This window comes from Palaemon carinicauda, chromosome 11, assembly GCF_036898095.1.
Source record: "Palaemon carinicauda isolate YSFRI2023 chromosome 11, ASM3689809v2, whole genome shotgun sequence".
In the NCBI taxonomy this organism is placed as follows: Eukaryota; Metazoa; Arthropoda; class Malacostraca; order Decapoda; family Palaemonidae; genus Palaemon; species Palaemon carinicauda.
Genome location: NC_090735.1, coordinates 51409319 through 51429347, shown reverse-complemented (window position 1 = coordinate 51429347; position 20029 = coordinate 51409319). Strand labels below are relative to the sequence as shown.

Sequence of the window (20029 nt, the reverse complement as noted above, 5' to 3'; positions counted from 1 at the left end):
CTTCCAGATCCCAGTCCATCCGTCTTCAAGGAAGTACTTAAGATTCAGCCTAGACAACAAGGAGTACCAGTTCAAGGTGCTGTGTTTCGGTCTCTCCACAGCACCACAGGTTTTCACCAGTGTTTTCACCCTAATATCACTGTTGGCACACAGGATCGGCATCGGTCTCCTCCGTTATCTGGACGACTGGCTGATCCTAGCAGACTCGGAGTCATCCCTTCTTCAACACCAAGACAAATTTCTGGGACTTTGTCAGGATCTGGGGATCATAGTAAATCTCGAGAAGTCCTCTCTGCTTGCCACTCAAAGACCTAGGCATGATTATAGACACCAATCTCCACAAAGCCTTCCCATCAGATGACAGGATAGCAAGTCTGAGGAAGGTCGCAAGCCCTTCTCTCAGACGAGAAGAGCTTCCAGCCCAGTCGTGGTTACGTCTCCTCGGTCACCTCTCATCTTTGGGTCGTCTAGTTCCCAACGGCCGCCTCAGGATGAGATCCCTCCAGTGGCGACTCAAGTCCCGGTGGAATCAAGGTTACGATTCCCCGGACGTCATGATCCATATGGGACCTGCGGAACGGACGGACCTCCAGTGGTGGGTGATAGACGAGAACCTACGAAGAGGGGTGGATCTTCTTGTCCTCCCCCCGGATTTGATGCGGTTTTCGGACGCCTCAAAGAAGGGGTGGGGGGGCCCACGTTCTACACCACAGGACCTCAGGCCTGTGGTCAGAATCAGAAAAGTGCATCCATATAAATCTTTTAGAGATGAAGGCCGTTTTCTTGGCCCTTCAACAGTTCCAACAATACCTGGCGGGTCACTCCGTGGTGGTGATGAGCGACAACACCACAGTAGTGGCTTACATCAACAAGCAAGGAGGTACCTTTTCGAAGCAGCTGTCCCATCTTGCAGTAGAGATACTGAGATAGACCGAAGTCCACTCGATTCCGCTATCGGCACATTTCATTCCAGGGAAGAGGAATGAGCTGGCCGACAATCTGAGCAGAGCGTTTCAGATAGTGAGTACCGAGTGGTCTTTGGATCATTTAGTAGCCAACAAAGTCCTGACTTTGTGGGGTTCCCCGACTGTGGATCTGTTCGCAACAGCGTTGAATTTCAAGCTCCCGCTATACTGCTCCCCAGTCCCAGATCCCAGATCCCAAGGCGCTCTGGCAAGATGCCTTCCAACAACGGTGGGACAACATCGACGTGTACGCCTTTCCTCCGTTCTGTCTGATGAGGAGGGTGCTCAATAAGACCAGAATATCGATCAATCTTTCAATGACCCTCCTAACTCCGCTATGGCATCACGCGGAATGGTTTCCGGACCTTTTGCAACTCCTAACAAACCTTCCGAGAGAACTCCCTCCGCGACACGATCTACTCAGACAACCACATATCAACATCTTCCACAAAGCCGTAGCTTAGCTACGACTTCACACCTGGAGACTATCCAGCATCTCCTCGCTGAGAGAGGATTTTCACAACAAGTTGCGATCAGGATGTCTGGACATCTGTGAAAATCATCCGCATCTGTCTACCAGGCAAAGTGGAAAGTCTTCTGTGGTTGGTATCGTGGAAGGGGTTTCTCTCCACTCGATGCCACAATTCCAGCAATAGCGGCGTTCCTCGTGTATTTGCGGGATAAATGCGCCTTTCAGTCTCGGCAGTGAAAGGCTATCGCTCAGCCTTAAGTCTAGTCTTCAGGCTCAAAGGAATGGACATTTCTTCCTTGCTGGAACTTTCCCTACTCAAACAAAGTTATGAACTTACCTGCCCTCAGTCGTAAGTGAGACCTCCTCCATGGAACGTGGTTCGAGTTCTCAGGTCTCTTAAGAGACCTCCCTATGAACCATTACGCCAGGTTTCAGATCGTCACTTAACTTGGAAGATGGTGTTCCTACTAGCTTTGGCTTCGGCCAAGCGAGTCGGTGAACTTCATGGTCTCTCATTCAAGGGGATGGGGGAGGTAATGTTCAAATTCATTCCTGAATTTATTGCTAAGACTCAGAATCCGGGGGTGGCGGACCCTCGGTTCGACTCCTTCTAGATTTCGAGTCTCCGTTCTGTAACAGATGACCCAGACCATCTCCTACTGTGCCCAGTAAGGAGCTTGAGGCTGTATCTCAAAAGAACGGCTGCAGTCCATCCTCTGGTGCAAGCATTGTTCATTAGTACTGGGAGGACTAAGAGGAGGGTCACCAAGAACACCATCTCAGCATGGATTCGTAGGGTGATCCATATGTCCCTGAATCCAGACCCTCCTCCGTCACGTCGCCCTAGAGCACATGATGTCAGGGGCGTAGCTACGTCCCTGGCCTTCAAGAAGAATTTCTCAGTGACACAGGTTCTTCAGGCTGGGGTGTGGAAGCGTCAGACGACCTTCACAGCCCACTACCTGCTAGACGTGACCCACAGGAGGCTCGATACATTCTCTATCAGCCCTGTGGTGGCTGCACAATGGCTGGTTTAAAACCTCAGGTTCCTTATTGGACAAGTAGCAGAAGGTTGAAGGCATTGTTACCCTGTCTTAGTCTGCATGAATGAAAAGGTTTGTCTGGCCCTTATTCTTTACTTCATCTTCCCCTCTCCTGGGGAAAGCAGCATCCTGGGTTCTCTGCACAGCTGACCTCAAACCACTGCAGGTAAACCATGCTTCCTTGTGTTCTTAGTATTAAGCTAATACTGTTGCGTCCCCATACCCTGGCGAATTGGTATTGGGAAAGTCCTAGCCTAAAGTTTCCATCTAAAGGACTACAGGTCAACTTCCTAGGACGAGTCACACTTTATTAGACCTTCCCACACAGCTTGCGTAGGCCGCAGTCCTTGCGTAGCAAGGTTCTAGCGAGGTGCAGGGACTCCTTATTGCTGAGTACTGACACACTCAAATAATGAGCCCCCGGGCAAAGCCAAAAGCCAGTACTGGCTGGGACGTTCCACCCTTCCTAATGAGTGAGTTACCCCTATTAAATAGCGTGGTTTGTATGTCAGTTACGGGTCAAATGACAAATTTGCAGATAATTTGTATTTTTCCTAACTATATAAACCTTAGCTATTCAATCAAACTTGCCCGCCAGCTCTATCCCCCTTGAAGTCCTACCTCCAAGTAAAGTGAGCTCAAGCGCAGGTGTGAGAGGGGGGTGGGGGGTTAGCAAGCTACCCCCCCCCCCACCCGCTACCTAGCGGTGCGGTAGTAAACCCTCGTTAAAATTCTAATGGCTCGTCATTTCAGCGACGCCGAAAGTAATACCCCTATTAAATAGCTAAGGTTTGTATAGTTAGGAAAAATATAAATTATCTACGAATTTGTCATATTCTGTTGAAAAATTTAGTATTACAGTACATGTATGTGATACCATTAATGAGTTTGTGGTTTTTGCTAGTAAAGCAAGGCTAATGGGATAGAAAAACTATCGGGAAGGATTTTAAATAGGGGATAACGCAATTGTTCCTACTCATTAACAAACAGTAAGATTGAACTACAGTGAAATCAGACAATGGTTTAAATCTTCAGTCCAAATAGTTTTATAGTAAAGTGTTATGCATTTAGATTAATGTACAGTTACTGTTGAAACCTGCTTAATTGATTTTATCAGTAATTTTTTTTTTTTTATAATTAAAGAGTTAGTGTTGAAAACTGTTCAATTGCTCTCATCAATACAAAGTGTCTTTATACATGGTAAAATTGATGTAAATCAATTACAGTACTGTACTGCTTTATAGTCCATATTATACAATTGTCACTAGCAGCTTTGTGCAATTTAACTATGACATGAGTTTGATGGCTTTGACTGCATTTTACAGTACAGAATTTGTAACTAGTAAGCATTATTAAAGAAACCAAATGTCCTCTATTACTAGAGTGAACTAAATGTCTTGGTTTTCATTTTTTTTTCTCTAAATGCTGTACCATTTAAGTAATGATTCCAAGCATGGCATATCTATTGAATTATGGTCTATATACAATACTGTAGTACTGTTAGTGTATTACATATAACTGGGTAATCATATAGCATAGTATGCAGTAAGTGATTTCCCATTCTTTATTATATTCCTTATATGAAATACAATAATCTATAAAGAAGATTATTAAAAATTCGCTGCTAATTGGATGATGATGAAAATAATTTCTCAAAATGGTTTCTTTGAATCTGGAAGCATTAGATGGACTGTACATTCAGTGTACATTGTTCTTATAATGCATATACAGTATTCTAAAGTAACCAGTACTAGAGACTTACATGAAAGATGGTTCTTACTAAGATATTACAATGATTTTCTTCTTAACTTATTACCAAGATTGCCTAATTTAATGTCATATTTAGATACAGTACAAATAATTCATTTAATTCATAGATATATTTTATCAACAATTTTGTTATGATTGTAGTAATTCTTTTCTCTTCTAGAATATAACTTCAAATGAAATTCAGAAGGACCAAAGTTTTCATTAAGAAGATTTTTGTAAAGAATTAACATAACGGTAATGCTGCTGGTATTTTTGTCTCGATACGACCACCACTCAAGACCAAATACTGTACTTAATGTTAATGTAAAAAAAAAGTGGATATTATTGGTAAGCAAAATTCAGTTTTCTTATCCAGGTATTTTGCTGATTGTCTCTCTCTCTCTCTCTCTCTCTCTCTCTCTCTCTCTCTCTCTCTCTCTCTCTCTCTCTCTCTCTCTCTCTCTCTATATATATATATATATATATATATATATATATATATATATATATATATATATATATATATATATATATATATATATATATATATATATATATATATATATATATATATATATATATGTACAGTAATACCTTGAGATCCGAGCAACCCAACATACGAGAAAATTGAGATATGAGGAGAGTTCCAAGCAAATTTTTATTCTGAGATACGAGGAAAAATTTGAGATATGAGGAAAAATTTGAGATTCGTTGTACAGTAGTTCCCTTGGCGGCCGCCAGGTGGCCACGTGTGCGAGAGGCTGCTCACCAGGACAGCATCACTCGGTCTTTCCCGTCAGATCTCCGTCGCGTAAAGTTATCACCGAGCATCGGCCGTATTGTTTGCTTTTATTACATGTTTTTTTCGTGAATCAGTGCATAATTCATTAAATAAACAATGGGTCCAAAGCAAGCGAGTACATACAAGGGTAGTGAGAAGAAAAAGTGTATGATGACAATGGAGATGAAGCATGAAATAATCGCAAGACATGAGAGTGGCATAAGAGTGACTTGAGCTGGCGCCCATTACTAGAGGAGTACATCAACTATATGTACCATCTTCAAGAAGAAGAATGCTATAAAGAGCTCCAAGCCTTCCAAAGGATTAACCATCCTTTCCAAGCTGCGTAGTGATATTCACGACGAGATGGAGAGGCTTCTTTTGATCTGGATAAAGGAGAAACAGTTGGCGGTAGATAGTGTGACCGAGACAATCATATGTGAGGAGGCCAGTCGAATCTATGATGACTTGAAAGGGAAGCAAGCAGCCGAGAAAGGCGAGACTTCGACGCCAGCGGAAACCTTCAAAGCCAGTCGTGGCTGGCTGGATAATTTCAAGAAACGGACTGGGATACACTCTGTTGTGAGGCATGGGGAATCAGCAAGTTCCAACGCGAATTCCGCTGCAGACTTCGTCACAACCTTTGCCTCTGTTATCGCCCAACGTGGCTTCATCCCCCAACAAGTCTTCAACTGCAATGAAACTGGCCATTTCTGGAAGAAGATGCCCAGGAGGACTTTCATCACGACAAAGGAGAAGCGACTACCGGACCATAAATCCATGAAGGACCGGTTAACTTTACCCTTATATGCCAATGCCAGCGGTAACTGTAAGGTAAAGCCACTGCTGGTGTACCACTCTGAAAACCCACCTGCTTTTAAGAGCCAAAGGATCTTGAAAGGAAAACTACAAGTAATGTGGCGCGCTAATGCTAAGGCTTGGGTTTCCCAGCATTTCTTCACAGAATGGGTTAATCTGTGCTTTGGTTCAGCAGTAATGCCGCTGGTCACCCTCTTGGTCTCGAAGAGGACATTTTTGATGAATTCAGGTTCATCAAGGTCCTTTATCTCCTGCCCAACATCACGCCACTCCTCCAGCCCATGGACCAACAAGTTCTTTGCAACTTTAAAAAACTGTACACGAAGCATTTGTTCAAGAAATGCTTCGATATCATAGACAACACCAATCTCACCCTTTTGGAATTTTGGAAGGGACATTTCAACATCGTGCATTGTTTGAAAATTATTGACAATGCATGGCAGGGTGTCACAAGTCGAACTCTTAATTGAGCGTGGAAGAAATTGTGGCCAGCTTCCGTTGCTGAGAGGGACTTTGAAGGGTTCGATACGACAGACCCTGATGACCCCAAACCTGTTGTGATGGATGAAATTATGTCTCTTGGGAAGTCCATGGGGCTGGAGGTAGGCAAGGAAGACGTGAAAAACCTTGTCAAAGAGCATCAGGAAGAGCTCACGACACTGGAATTGATCGAACTCCAGGAGATGCAACATTCGGAGGTGTTGCAGGAGCTCAGTAGGGAGGGGGAGGTGGAAGACGGGGCCCGCCTTTCTATGACAGAAATCAAAAACATGTTAGTGAAGTGGCAAGAGTTTTCTAATTTTATGGAAAAGAGGCACCCGTACAAGATGGCGAGTGGCCATGCGTTAGCCTTGTGTGACGACACATGTGTGCGTCATTTTCGCAATACTTTGAAGTGGAGACAAAAGCAAACATGCCGAGATAGGTTCCTTTTAAAAAGGCCGTCAAAAAGTGCAGGTGAAAGCAAGGCAAAAAGAGCCAAGTCGGAAGAAGAAGAAAAGTAGGAAAATGAAAATGAAAACAAAATATAGAATTAAGTTTAGTGTAACGTAAGATTAACATTTTATTTTTAAGTGTGTGTACAGTAAGCTAATTTCATTTAAGTTAAATTTAAAGTTGAATTTCATTCAAGTTGAATTTTAAGTTAAGGTCATGTTACATAGTGTTACAAAAGTGTTGCATACCAAATGTGTTGCCATTAAGTCACTCTCCTCCTCCTCCTCCTCCTCCTCTGCACACACCGCCGTTACCCGCTACCATCTGTCTCGAAGGTAAGAACTCCATAATAATTTTACATTGTTCCGTAACCGAAACACAAACCACGCTATTTACAAAAGGGGTATTACTTTCAGCGTAGCTGAAATGGTGAGCCATTAGATTTTTAACGAGGGTTAACTACCCCCGCGCTAGTTAGCAGGGGTAGGGGAGGGGTAGCTAGCTACCCCTCCCCCCTCACACACTGGTGAACTGACTCTCTTCGCTTTTGGTTCGGACGATGAATAGATGTCTCTGTTCCCGTCCTCACATGGCAGCCATTTATTGTTTTGTCTTTTCTTAATTACTTACTTTTCTTTACTCATATATATATGTAAACATATTTTTATGTTTATGTATATATTTGAGTATAGAAATCAGTAAGTTTCCTTTTCAGTGTTCGTGCTGTGTGTGTGTGTGTGTGTGTACGATATCACCGTGTGGCCGCCAGCAGTCAGGCCACTATGATGTAATTTCATGGACCACGATCTCTTCCTTGGTCCTTCGGTCGCCTCTTTCCACAGGCGCCGTGGGGTGTCGTCATCGCTGGATTTATTATTCTGTTTTCTGCTACTCGTCTTTTCCTACGGGGAAGGTGGGGTTCAGCGTAGGAACGTGAGAGTGTAGTTTGACTAAGGTCTCTCTCTCTCTCTCTCTGGAGGTCGTTCACCTTTTACTACGTTTTCTACATACTACGATAGCTCCTCCGTTCTGGTGGAGTTGCTGCGCAGTACTTTTTATCTCAATTATTTTTTTATTATTAAATCTAATTGTATTTGTTAACTTTTCAGCTTTTTAGAACGTTTCCCTTCTGGGTGTTTCGTTCTTACTTTTAGTGAACATTCTTTAATGAATTGCATAATTATAACTTATAATTCAGTTTTTGTTACAGTTCTCGCCCTTCCCCCTTCCCGTGAGTGTAGGTGGTGTTGGGGCTCTTGCCTGTTATGTAATTCTTGTGTTCTTTTCCCTCGGGTTTCCTCTTCGGAGTCTTCCCAGGGGAATGAATGATAACTAATTACTTTATATTTTCACAGTTAACGATCTGTTTTCCGTTTGCCTAATGTGACAACGAAGCAGAGCTGTCTTTTTGGGACTCGGGGAGTCGGCTGTTGCTGCCTCCTATATAGGACTTCATCAGGGGCGAGTCTCCTTCTCCTGGAAGTTCTCCCGAGACACCCGACAGCTCTTCAGTTCATCTTAGAACACTCAGGAGGTTCGCCTCCTTGGGTGGGTAACTTCCCTTCCAAGGGAGGTTCCCTGCCGAGGTTTGAGTTTCTTTCCCTTTCAGGGGAACTTCTCTTACCTTTAATAATTATGATATGTTCCTGGTCCTCCGGCAGTTTTGCTCTTGGTGCTGAGCGACCACTTTTGTAACCTTGCTCAAGGGGCTGAGCGGTTACTTTTCGGACCATAATTTTTGTGCGATTATGCTCTTGGTGCTGAGTGGTCTCACCTGCAGCTACGCTCAAGGGGCTGAGCAGCTGCAGGAGCGCCTCTTCGGAGGTTGGCTCCTAGGTCACTGGCTGACCCTTCAGCCCTTGGGCTCCATCTTCAGTCTCTTCTACGAAGTTTTCCTCTCTCGTTCGCGAGACAGGACACTAATAGAGACTCCTCTTCGGAGGACTCCTACTGCTGCTGTTGCTGAAGGCTCAGTCCCCTTTGGGGGGGGGGCAGCTGAGCCCTACTGTCTCTCCTGCGAGTGTTTCTTCCCCGGGGGTTAAGTTCACCACAGAGACGACTCTTCGGAAGTCTCCTTCTGCTGTTGTTACTGAGGGCTCAGTCCCCTTCGGGGGCAGCTGATACCACGGTCTCTCCTGCAAGTGCTTCTCCCCCTAGGGGGAGTTCACTCCAGAGACTCCTCCTCGGAGGTCTGATGATGGTGCTCCTGCCTGTGGTCGTCTTCCTCTTCGCCCTCCCCGCAGAGGATCCTCTTGCCAGACCTTCTCCTGGACGCAGATGCACTGTGGGCGCCAACGTACCTCGTTTAATACGAGCACCGGTCCCTTCGGGGCTAAGGGCTTACTCCACAATGTGGGTAAGTCCCTTAAGTGCCAGGTTTTACCTGCGCGCCCACGTTTTCCTTCTCGCGAGCACTCTTGCGCTCTCCTGCTGTGTTCCAGACTTCTCTCCTGCGATCTCCCCCCAGATGCTGAAGCCTTGATGAGGATGGGGGCTTAGGGATTAGCAGCTGGGCTCTAATGAACAGTGGGAACTACTTCCCATTGGACCTCGGTGCCCAGCTGTCGATTCAACTAAATCAGTCAGCACTTTCTCTTTAACTTTTGATTATTTCTTTTTTTTCTCCCATCTCTTCCTTTTGGGCTCGATATTGTTGATGACTTTGGCATGTTCGATTTTACTTTGGATGCTGCTTTGGATTTGGCAGTGTGTGGGATGGACTGCATTCCATCTCAACCTGTGCCAATTTAGACGCCATCACCCTCTGGCAGACCCCATTGGGTGCAGACCAAGTCTGTTAAGAGTCGGGCTCCAGTGATCCGGTCTTAAGTCACCCATATTTGCGGGTAATGGGTGACGCCAGGCATTGGAGTCGACGGTGGGAGGGGCTAACTACCCCCACTGACCAGTGTACGCCCACCTTAAGAGAGGCAGCCCCTCTCTAATAGAGGACTGGTCCCCGCTGAAGCCTCTTCTCGTGTTGGGCCACATGGGATAGGAGGACTGACATCCTCCGATAAGAGGTGGATAACCCGGCTTGCTTTTTAAAAAAAAACCCAACACCTCTGTTGACGACCTGGAAAATACAAACATGGACCTCGGTACAGACAGCTCTAACTCGGGTTCTAACATTGTAACGTTAGAACCTTATTCACGTCATGTGAATAATAAAACGCTAGAGAAGAAGAGAGAGAGAGTGAAAAATGATGACAGTACAGAAAGATATAGAAAAGTAGAAGTATTACCTGGTCACTATGAAGTAGTGAATTATGAAAAATTTTTTATCTTGGAATTTGAAAACGGAAGAAATGAGCGTATAAATGTTTTTAAAGCTAATAGAGAAATAGTTACTTTATGTGGAGGGCAGCCAAAAATTTTACCCTAAGGAAATGGAAGTCTCTTGATAGAGACACTGTCCCCATTACAAGGTGAAAGGTTAAAAACACTTACAACATTGAATGGTCATAGCGTAAAATGCGTTTCACACCCTACTTTCAACCAGAGTAGAGGTGTGATATATGCTCCAGAATTGTTGGATATAGAGGAGAAAGAAATAGAGGATGAACTGAAAAGTCAAGGAGTAGTTAAAGTAGTCAGAATGAGAAAGAGAGTTGGAGAACAACGTATCCCTCTTGCTACTCTGATTATAACATTTGATCAATGCCGATTACCAAATGTTATAAAAGCTGGATGGCTATCTTTGAAGGTAAAACCATATATCCCGTCACCATTGCGATGTTATCATTGCCAAATGTATGGCCATTTAAGCCAGAAATGTAAAGAAAAACTGAACAATAAGCCAGCTGTTTGTGCCAACTGTGGAAAAAGTAGTCATGGAGTATGCATAGAAAACCCTAATTGCATACATTGTGGGGAAGCACACCCAGCTACATCTAAAAGTTGTGTAAAGTTTATTTTTGAAAAAGAAATCCAGGCCATTAGGACCATGGAAAGGGTTACTTTTAAAGAGGCTCGTAAAAGAGCTCTTGAAAAGTAAATAAGACCAGGGCAACCTTTTTCAATGGTTCTGAAGAAAAACTTGCCAAACCACACAGACGAAAATTATATCTCTACTTCTAAGATAAAGAAACAAATGAAAGTAGTTAAAGAGGTTGAAAGTCCCATCGAAAATCTATATCCAGAAATTGTGGAAAAATCAAAACGGACACTTAAAGATCTGAAAATTATTCAAAAGCCAAATACTCCGATTTTAAACAATAGTACAAACCTCTCACAGGCCGTTTCCTTGCCTGATCTGATGGAGGTTGCACTCGAAACCAATTTACCTGATGAACCCGTAGTGAGGAAGGTGCAAAAACCTGACAGATCACAACCTTTTAATCGAAAAAGAGAGATACCTCCCTCCCTCTCTCCTCCTACCATAAGAAACATTAAAGTCACGACTTCCAATAAATATGATATCTTGTCTGCTGATGTTTCTGAACAACTAGAAGGTAAATTGAACCAATCAGAAATTCAAGTTGAGGTCCACCATCCTCCTCAACAATTAGATCAAAAGGACACAAAGAAAAAGAGAAACACAAAACCCACTATATCAAGATCCTCTCTAGAGTTACCTCCGGGAAACATTGTTAGATCAAATAGTGCCATTGGGAAGACTTCATCTAAGGTGTCTTCCAAAAAATAAAACATAGTTTTTTCCTCCATTCTGCAATGGAATTGCCAGGGTTTAAGGGCGAAATATGAACAACTTAAGCTCCTCATACGTGAGCACTCCCCTATAACAGTATGTCTACAAGAAAGCAAGCTCGATGCTAATACTCCTTGTCCTCGAGAGTATGTTAGCTATAGGACACCATATGATCAACGAGCAGGGAGCCATGGGGGAAGTCTTATATACGTTCGTCGAGATGTTCCCCAAATATCTTTGTCTATCTGTACCCCTCTGCAGGCAGTGGCTGTACAGATTGATATAGGGAGAAAATACACAATCTGTTCTCTTTACTTGCCTCCAAATTATAACATCTCATATGATAATATAGTAGAGGTGATTAAACAACTCCCACAAACCTTTCTCTTACTAGGAGACCTTAATAGTAGACATCCTTTATGGGGTGATGTTTTAGCAAATGCAAGGGGTAATATTATATCGTCAATTTTGGAGAATGAAGATGTCGGACTCCTCAATACAGGAGAGCCCACACATTTTCATGTACAGACAGGTACCTTGTCCTGCATTGACCTATCAGTTGCAAGCTCTAACTGTCTTCTCGATTTTAATCGGAGAACATTAGATGATTGGCATAGTAGTGATCATGCACCAATCATTATAAACACCAACAATGGTCCACCTTTACAAAGATCACCTCGATGGAATCTTGATAAGGCGGACTGGAATAGATTTCGGGAGTTAAGTGAAATTGAAGGAAATGCAGAACAGTTTGAAAGTGTTGATGATGCCATAGACTTACTTAATGGAACTCTTCACACAGCAGGAGTGAATTCCATTCCCAAAACAACTGGGATATTCAGACGACAACCAGTCCCCTGGTGGTCGTCAGAGCTAACTGCCCTGCACAGAGCCACAAGAAAGTCTTTAACTCGATTGCGCATGCGCGGTAATGAGGAGAATTTAGTCATATACAAGAAATGTAGAGCACAGTTCCACCGTGCCATGAAAGAAGCTAGGCGCCAATCTTGGATGTCCTTTGTTTCCTCCATTAACAGTAGAACACCAACATCATCTGTGTGGAGGAAAGTAAAAAAGATAGCAGGAAAATTTACCCCAAACCCACCACCAGTGTTAAAGATAAATGGCCAGTATATGACTGGAGCAACCGAAGTTAGTAATGCCCTGGCTGACCATTTCTCAAATGTATCGTGCAAGTGTCAAGCAGCTCCTGGTCACCAGTATAGGAGCAATGAAGAAAAGAAAGTTTTAAACTTCGTAACAAGAAAGCAAGAGTCATACAATTCTCCTTTTACTGAAAGAGAATTTGATTCTGCTCTTGCTACTTGTAACGATACAGCCCCTGGACCCGATGGAATTCCATATGCAATGATTAAACATGTACCTTTTAATACAAAGTTATTTATTTTAAGCATTTTTAATAGAATATGGCATGATCATAGTTATCCAAGTGTTTGGGAACTAGCCATTATTTTAGCCTTTTTAAAACCCGGTAAGGACAAGTTTTTAGCAGCAAACTACCGACCTATTGCATTGACATCTTGTTTATGTAAAATCATGGAGAAGATGGTCAATGCAAGACTGATTTGGTACCTTGAAAAGAAGAATATTTTATCACCCATTCAATGTGGATTCAGGAAAATGCACTCAACGACTGATGTGCTGATACAACTTGAGTCCTCCATTTGTGAAGCCTTTGCTTCCAAACAGCACCATGTGACAGTTTTTTTTATCTTGAAAAAGCATATGATACCACATGGAGATACGGTATACTTAAAAGAATCCATGAGTGCGGATTGAGAGGTGAGCTACCACTATTCATCCAGTCATTTCTTTCACATAGAGTTTTCCAAGTGAGAGTTGGGGAAGCTCTATCACAGAGTAAATGCCAGGAAGGAGTTCCTCAGGGGAGTGTGCTGAGTGTGACCCTTTTTGCACTAGCAATTAATGGGATATCCTCAGTCATTCCCCGGGATGTTCTTGCAACATTATTTGTGGATGATCTCTCCATATCATTTGCTGGAGCCAGAATGGCAATGGTTGAGAGAAAAATCCAACTCTCTATTGATAAAATTATCCATTGGGCCGATATGAATGGATTTAAGTTCTCGACAAGTAAAACTACTATTGTACATTTCTGTCGTATCCGGGGAGCACATCCACACCCGGATATATACATTAAAGGTAAACGGATCCCATGTGCAAGTGAAGCAAAATTTTTAGGGTTGATATTTGATTGTAGGCTTACATGGGTTTCTCACTTAAAAACATTAAAAGCTAAATGTGTTGAAGCTATGAATCTTTTAAAAGTCTTGTCCCATTCATCATGGGGGGCAGACCGCAATACAATTTTAAAATTATACAAGGCCTTGATATTTTCCAAAATTAGTTATGGTTGTGAGGTATATTCTTCAGCCACCCCGAGCCGGTTAAAAATACTAGATTCAATACATCATGCTAGCATTAGATTGTCCACAGGAGCCTTTAGAACCTCCCCTATCACAAGTCTCCTTGTTGATGCTGGGGAGTTGCCTCTGGACCTTTACCGGATGTGTTCTATTATTCGGTATTGATTTAGATTGCAAAGACTCCCTAATTTTTCAGCCTTTCAGACTGCAAGCCTTGTAAGGCACTCAACCTACTTTGAGTTGCACCCAAAATCTCCTCAACCTTTTGGGTTTCGGGTTAACCAATTATTAAACAATCTGGATATAATTAGAAATAAGGTGCTTCCATTCAAGGTATCATCAACGCCTCCATGGAAATTACCTGACATATCTTTTTGTAAATACTTTATTGGAGTTAAGAAGAATATGACTGACTTAGAATCCAGGTCTCTTTTTATGGAACATGTCGAAGAACATAGGGGATCGACTTTTATATATACTGATGGCTCCAAATCTGATGCTGGCGTTGGATTTGAAGTACATAGTAATGATTTTAATTGTAGAGGTGCACTTCCTCTAACAGCTTCCATATTTACTGCTGAACTGTATGGCATATTAACCGCTATTGAGAAAATAGCTTTGGAAAAGGAGGGTAATTTTACAATTTTTAGTGATGCAAGGAGTGTTCTTCAAGCTTTAGAAGTTTTTAATTCTAGTAACCCTCTAGTTTTAAAGATTTTAGAATGGCTTTTTATTATTGGACGGAAAGGTATAACTGTTCGATTTTGTTGGGTTCCAGCACATGTAGGTGTGTCTGGGAATGAGAAGGCAGATGTACTGGCGAAGAATGCGGCATCCGAGTTGCTACCAAGGAGGTATCCCATTCCATGTAACAATCTCCTACCTTACATCAAGAAATTGGTTTGTGATAAATGGCAACAGCACTGGGACAGTCAAGATGGCAATAAAATGAGGGAAGTAACAAATATCATATCACCTTAGAGGTATAACATGATTCCCCGAAAATGGGAGACGACTCTTTGTCGTCTCCGTATTGGTCACACACGGTTGACACACGAGTTTCTGCTGAAGGGCCAACACCAACTGTATTGCGAGGACTGCTTAGTACCTTTAACAGTGAGGCATTTGTTGACCGAATGCCCTAATTTTACTAACTTAAGAAATAGATATCTGTTTGAGGCTCGAGGGGAGGATGGCAGGTTTATCCTTGCCAAGATTCTTGGACATGATGTGTCTTACTATGCGAGCGGAATTTTTAGATTTATTTCAGAAGCAGGTCTTCTGAAAACTATTTAACTATTGTAATGACTTCTTAATTTTTATGGTTTTAATCGAATTCTCCTTTAATTTTCATATACAGTAAATGCTATCGGCGTCAATGACCTTAGATGTCAGGATGCCAGAAAACTTTCAATCAATCAATCAATCAATCTCCTGCGATCTCCTGTAGCTGAGTCTCGCCTTAGATCTCCTGATCGCCAGGACTCACCTGCGCCTCAGAGACCTTCTGTGCGCCAGAACTCTTCAGCTCGCCAGCGCACTTCTGGACGCCCTTTCCTGCTACACGCCTTGTGCGCCAACGGTCTCCTGTACGCCCACGATCACCTGCGCGCCAACACACATCTGCGTTCCCTTTTCTAATGTGTGCAATGCGCGCCAACACTCGCCCTCGGGCCCACGATCTATGGATCTAATTTAGGCACAAGCAAGGAGATTGTTCCTTCTTTTTACACCCTCGTTCGCCTTCTCGCCAGCTCACATCTGCTCGCCCTTTCCTGATGTGCGCAAGGCGCACCAGCGTACTCCACGAGCTTCCAGGTGTGGGTGGAGGCGAAAGAGATGATTCCTTCACCTCCTCGCCGACGATCTACTGTGCTCTCGATTTGAACGAGTCTCTGAGCGCCCGCGCGCCCATGACAAGTCTTCTGTACTCGCCCACGAGCGTTCGCTATTATGCACAACCTCACCATCTGCTTCTGCCCCTTGCTGATATCTTCTGGCCGCGTAACCGTGCTCCATCGTTCTCCTACGCGGCAGCGATCTCCTAGCAATCGCGTGCGATTCTTCGCCTGCCCGCTAGCATTTTCAATGCGCCAACTCGCCAACGCGCCCACGCCTCAGATCACCGTACGCGGACACGCGTTGGTTCTCCTATATGCGATCGCTCGCCAACGTGCCAACGCTCACCAACGCATCATCGCTCGCCAACGCGCCATCGCTCGCCGACGCGCCATGTCCCGCAAAGAACCATCGCTCGCCAATCGCGCCATCGCTCACTTACGCATTTTCGGTCTTCCGACCGCGCCCGCGTGCCCACACGCGCATGCGCACACATGTTCGCCCGCGCGCGAACCAACGATTGTACCATCGCGCGAGCGCCAAGGGCAATTTCGACCGCAATTCCCGTCGGGTTTTCGCAACACGGGCAACCTGGTGAGTTTTTCTGTAGCCCATACTTTCAGATCATCATAGTCACGATCTTTACCTCGTAAGCGCAGAGCATGACATGTACAAAAGCTAGAAGAATCTTCAGAAGAGTCTGGGTAACATTCTTCTCCCTCTTCAGGCAGGCCCCATCATCCCACTCCTCAGGATCGCCTGATCCCCTTCCCTCCAACGGTGGCTGCTGACACTGCCTCTGTCAGTCGTCAACAGAGGGAATACTTCGAGATCATGGGGTAGCCTGATTTAGCTATTCCTCTCCACCATTCCTTGCAACGTACCTTCCGGGTGTTTTTCCCTCGAGAAACTCTCCGCCGGGCAGGTGACATTTTCGACTTCGGGAATCTTGAACCAGGAGGAAGCCGCAAAGGGTGCCAGGCAGGCCACCTCGTGGCTGATCGTAAAGCTTGAGTCTCTGGCCATCCGGTCGCGACCCGAGGTTTTATACAAGGAAGCTCTGGGAAGGTTATGGAACTTTCCTCCTCTCGGACACGTGCACCTTCATTTCCCAACACCAAGTGTTGAACTTGGGGACAAACTCGATGTTGAACCATTGAGATGCAGTGACCGTGAGGTTTTCTCTCGTAGGTCCCTACCGTGGATATCGGCAAACCCAGACACTCCTCCATCCTTGGAAGGGGCTTGTTTCAGCCCAAGGACAAGGAACAAGCGACTGAGAGGTGGAGAGAATCGTATCACGATTCACTCCTCCAAGGCGCTTATATCCAGTCCCTACAAGCCTCCAGCGCCTCAACTTCAACAGCCTCGTTCAGCCTAGGACATCAGAACCGGCACGGGCAGCTAGACAAGGTGTCTATGCAGCTTCCCCCCTCCTGTTGGGGACGAAGGGCGAGGAGCCCTCCTGGGAAGGCAATAATCCTAGAGGGGGCGGCTTAGGCCGCAAACGCTAGGATTGGCAACTCCTACCTGCATCCCCCAGTGGGGGGGGGGATGCCTGGATTTGCGCCTTCAAGTGGTAGCAACTCTGGGCTGATTCCTGAACGATCTCCATGATCAGCCAGGGATTTCGAGTCCCGTTTTGTAGCATCTCTACCTCCCCTGTCAGCGAATTCAGTGTCGCTGAGCCCCTATGCCATGGGATCGGCAAAGGGGCTAGCCCCTTGGGCAGAGGGCGAGACCATGCTATAGAAGGATGCTCTCCAAGTTTGTCGGCGGCTCCCCCCAAGGTTCTTCAAACGACACTTTAAGAAGCGCCTGAAGGCTGGAGACCCCCCATCATCCTCTTAGCCCAGAACAAGTTTGTCGTACAAACTTCGGTCAGTATGATACAACAGATTCGATCAGACTTTTAGGGAAACCACAAGACTTCACGTGCACACTAGATCCGAGAGACAGATACTTCCAGATCCCAATCCATCCGTCTTTACAGGAAGTACTTGGAATTCAGCCTAGGCAACAAATATACCAGTTCAAGGTGCGGTGCTTCGATCTTTCCACAGCTCCGCAGGCATTCACCAGGAAGTTCATCCCGAACCCTCGTGTCCACACAAGAGCGGCATCCGCCTCCTTCGCTTTCTGGATGACTGGCTACCCCGGCAGTTTCGGTATCGACCCTTCTTCAACGCCGAGACAAGCCTCTAGGACTTTGCCAAGATCTAAGGATCATGGTAAATCTCAAGAAGTTTTCTTTGTTTGCATCGCAACAACTTGGATATCTAAGCTTAATTTTAGTCTCCAAGCTCCGTTAAGCCTTCCCATCAGATGACAGGATAGCAAGGCGGAGGAGAGTAGGAGAACCTTTCTTCAGGCGAGGAGAGTCTGAGAACCTTTCTTCAGGCGAGGAGAGTCTCCAGCCCTTTTCTGGTTACACCTCCTAGGTCACCTTCCTCCTTGACCCCTCTAGTCCCAAACACTCGCCTCAGGATGAGTCTCCTGCTTTGGCGACTCAAGTCCCGGTGGAATCAAGACTACGATTCCCCAGACTCTCTGGTCCTATGGGACCTGCCGAACGAGGGATCCTGCAGTGGTGGTTGACCTACGAAGCCTTTGCAAGAGAGTGGATCTTCTCGTCCCTCCTCCGCATTTGATGCTGTCCTCGGACGCGTCAAAGAAGGTTGGGGGGGGGGGCACGTTCTGAACCAAAGGATCTCAAGCCTATGGCCAGAACTAAAAGGGTACCTCCACATCAATTGGCTAGGGATGAAGGCCATATTCTGGCCGTCAACAGTTCCAACAGGCCCCGGCGAGTCATTGCGTGAGCGACAAAACCACGGTAGTTGCTTATTTCATCAAGCGGGGAGGGACTTTTTCATAACAGTCTTCCCATCCTACAGTAGAGATACTGAGATGAGCCGAAGTCCACTCAATACCACTATCGGCTCGCTTCATTATGGATAAGGAATATGCTCTCCAACAGTCGGAACAGAGCATCGCAGATAGAGAGTACCGAGTGGTCTTTGGAACCCCCAGTAGCCAGCAAGCTAGGACCTTGTGGTCCTGTTCGCGACGACCTTGAATTTCATGCTGTCGCTGTACTTCTCCCCAGCCCCTGACCCCAAGGCACCCTGCCGAGATGTCTTCCCACATCAGTGGGACAACATCGACGTCTACGCCTTGCCACCGTTGGGTCTGAGGGGAAGGGGGGCTCAACGAGACCAGACTATCGGTCAACCTGTCGATGACTCTGATTGCTCCGTTACGGCATCATGCAGAGTGGTTTCCGAACCTTTTGCATCCCTTGATGGAACTCCCGAGAGAGCTTCCCCCACAAAAAGAGCTAAAGTAACCACACCACTACATCTACCACAAGCCGTAGCTCCGCTTCGGCTCCATGCCTGGAGTCCATCCAGCATCTCCTCACAGAGAGAGGCGTTCCGCGACAGGTCGCAGAGCGGGTGTCTTAACACCTGCGAAGTCATCCGCAGGGGTCCACATGGCGAGGTGGAGAGTCTTCTGTGGTTGGTGTCGTGGGAGGGGTATCTCTCCCCTCGATGCCACTATTCCAGCGTTAGCGGAGTTATTGTCCATCTGCGGGAGGAATTACGTCTTTTGCTCTCGGCGGTTAAGCCTATCGCTCAGCCTCAAGCCTGGCTTTCAGGCTCTAAGGTTAGACAAGTCCTCCTCGCTGGATCTTTCTTCGCTCATACGAAGCTACGAACTTACCTGCACCCAGTTGGAAGTGAGACCTCCTCCATGGAACATGGCTCGGGTTCTTAGGGAACTTAAGGCTTCTCCCTGTGAACCATTACGCTAGTCATCTGACAGGCACCTGACTTGGAAGACTGTGCTCCGGCTCGCTCTGGCTTCAGCCAAGCGTATCAGCGTACTTCATGGTCTCTCGTACGACTTCGCCCATTCAAGACGGTAGGGAGAGGTAACGTTCGGGTTCGTCCCTGAGTTGGTTACTAGACTCAAGATCTTGAGTCCCAAATCTTCGGTTCGACTCCTTCAGGATTTCGAGTCTCCGTTCTGTAACAGATGACCCAGGCCTTCTCCTACTATGCCCAGCAAGGAGTCGGAGGTGTTATCTTAAAGAACAGCTGCAGTTCGTCCTCACGTGCAGCCCTGTTTGGGAGCACAGGAACGACGAAGAGGAGGGTCACCAAGAATACCTTTGCAGCCTGGATTCTAGGACCATCCATCTCGCCCTGAATCCAGACCCTCCACCGTCATGTAGCCTTAGAGCACACAATGTCAGAGGCATCGCAACGCCTCTGGTCTTCAAGAAGACTACTCTGTGACGCAGGTGCTACAAACTGGAGTCTGGAAGTGTCGGACGACCTTCACAGCCCACTACCTGCAG

At 45.5% G+C, this 20029-nt stretch overlaps 2 long non-coding RNA genes across 2 annotated transcripts in view; both read left to right on the top strand.

Annotated features, from left to right (window-relative positions):
• The window catches only part of LOC137650015 (uncharacterized), a 406947-nt gene that overhangs the window by 356308 nt on the left and 30610 nt on the right, over nt 1-20029 (top strand). The window lies entirely within an intron of this gene.
• Nucleotides 1-20029, top strand: part of LOC137650010 (uncharacterized) — a 192568-nt gene that overhangs the window by 154510 nt on the left and 18029 nt on the right. The window contains exon 4 of the long non-coding RNA XR_011045898.1: nt 4411-4577. This is a non-coding gene — a long non-coding RNA (uncharacterized lncRNA). The remainder of the gene's footprint in view (nt 1-4410; nt 4578-20029) is intronic.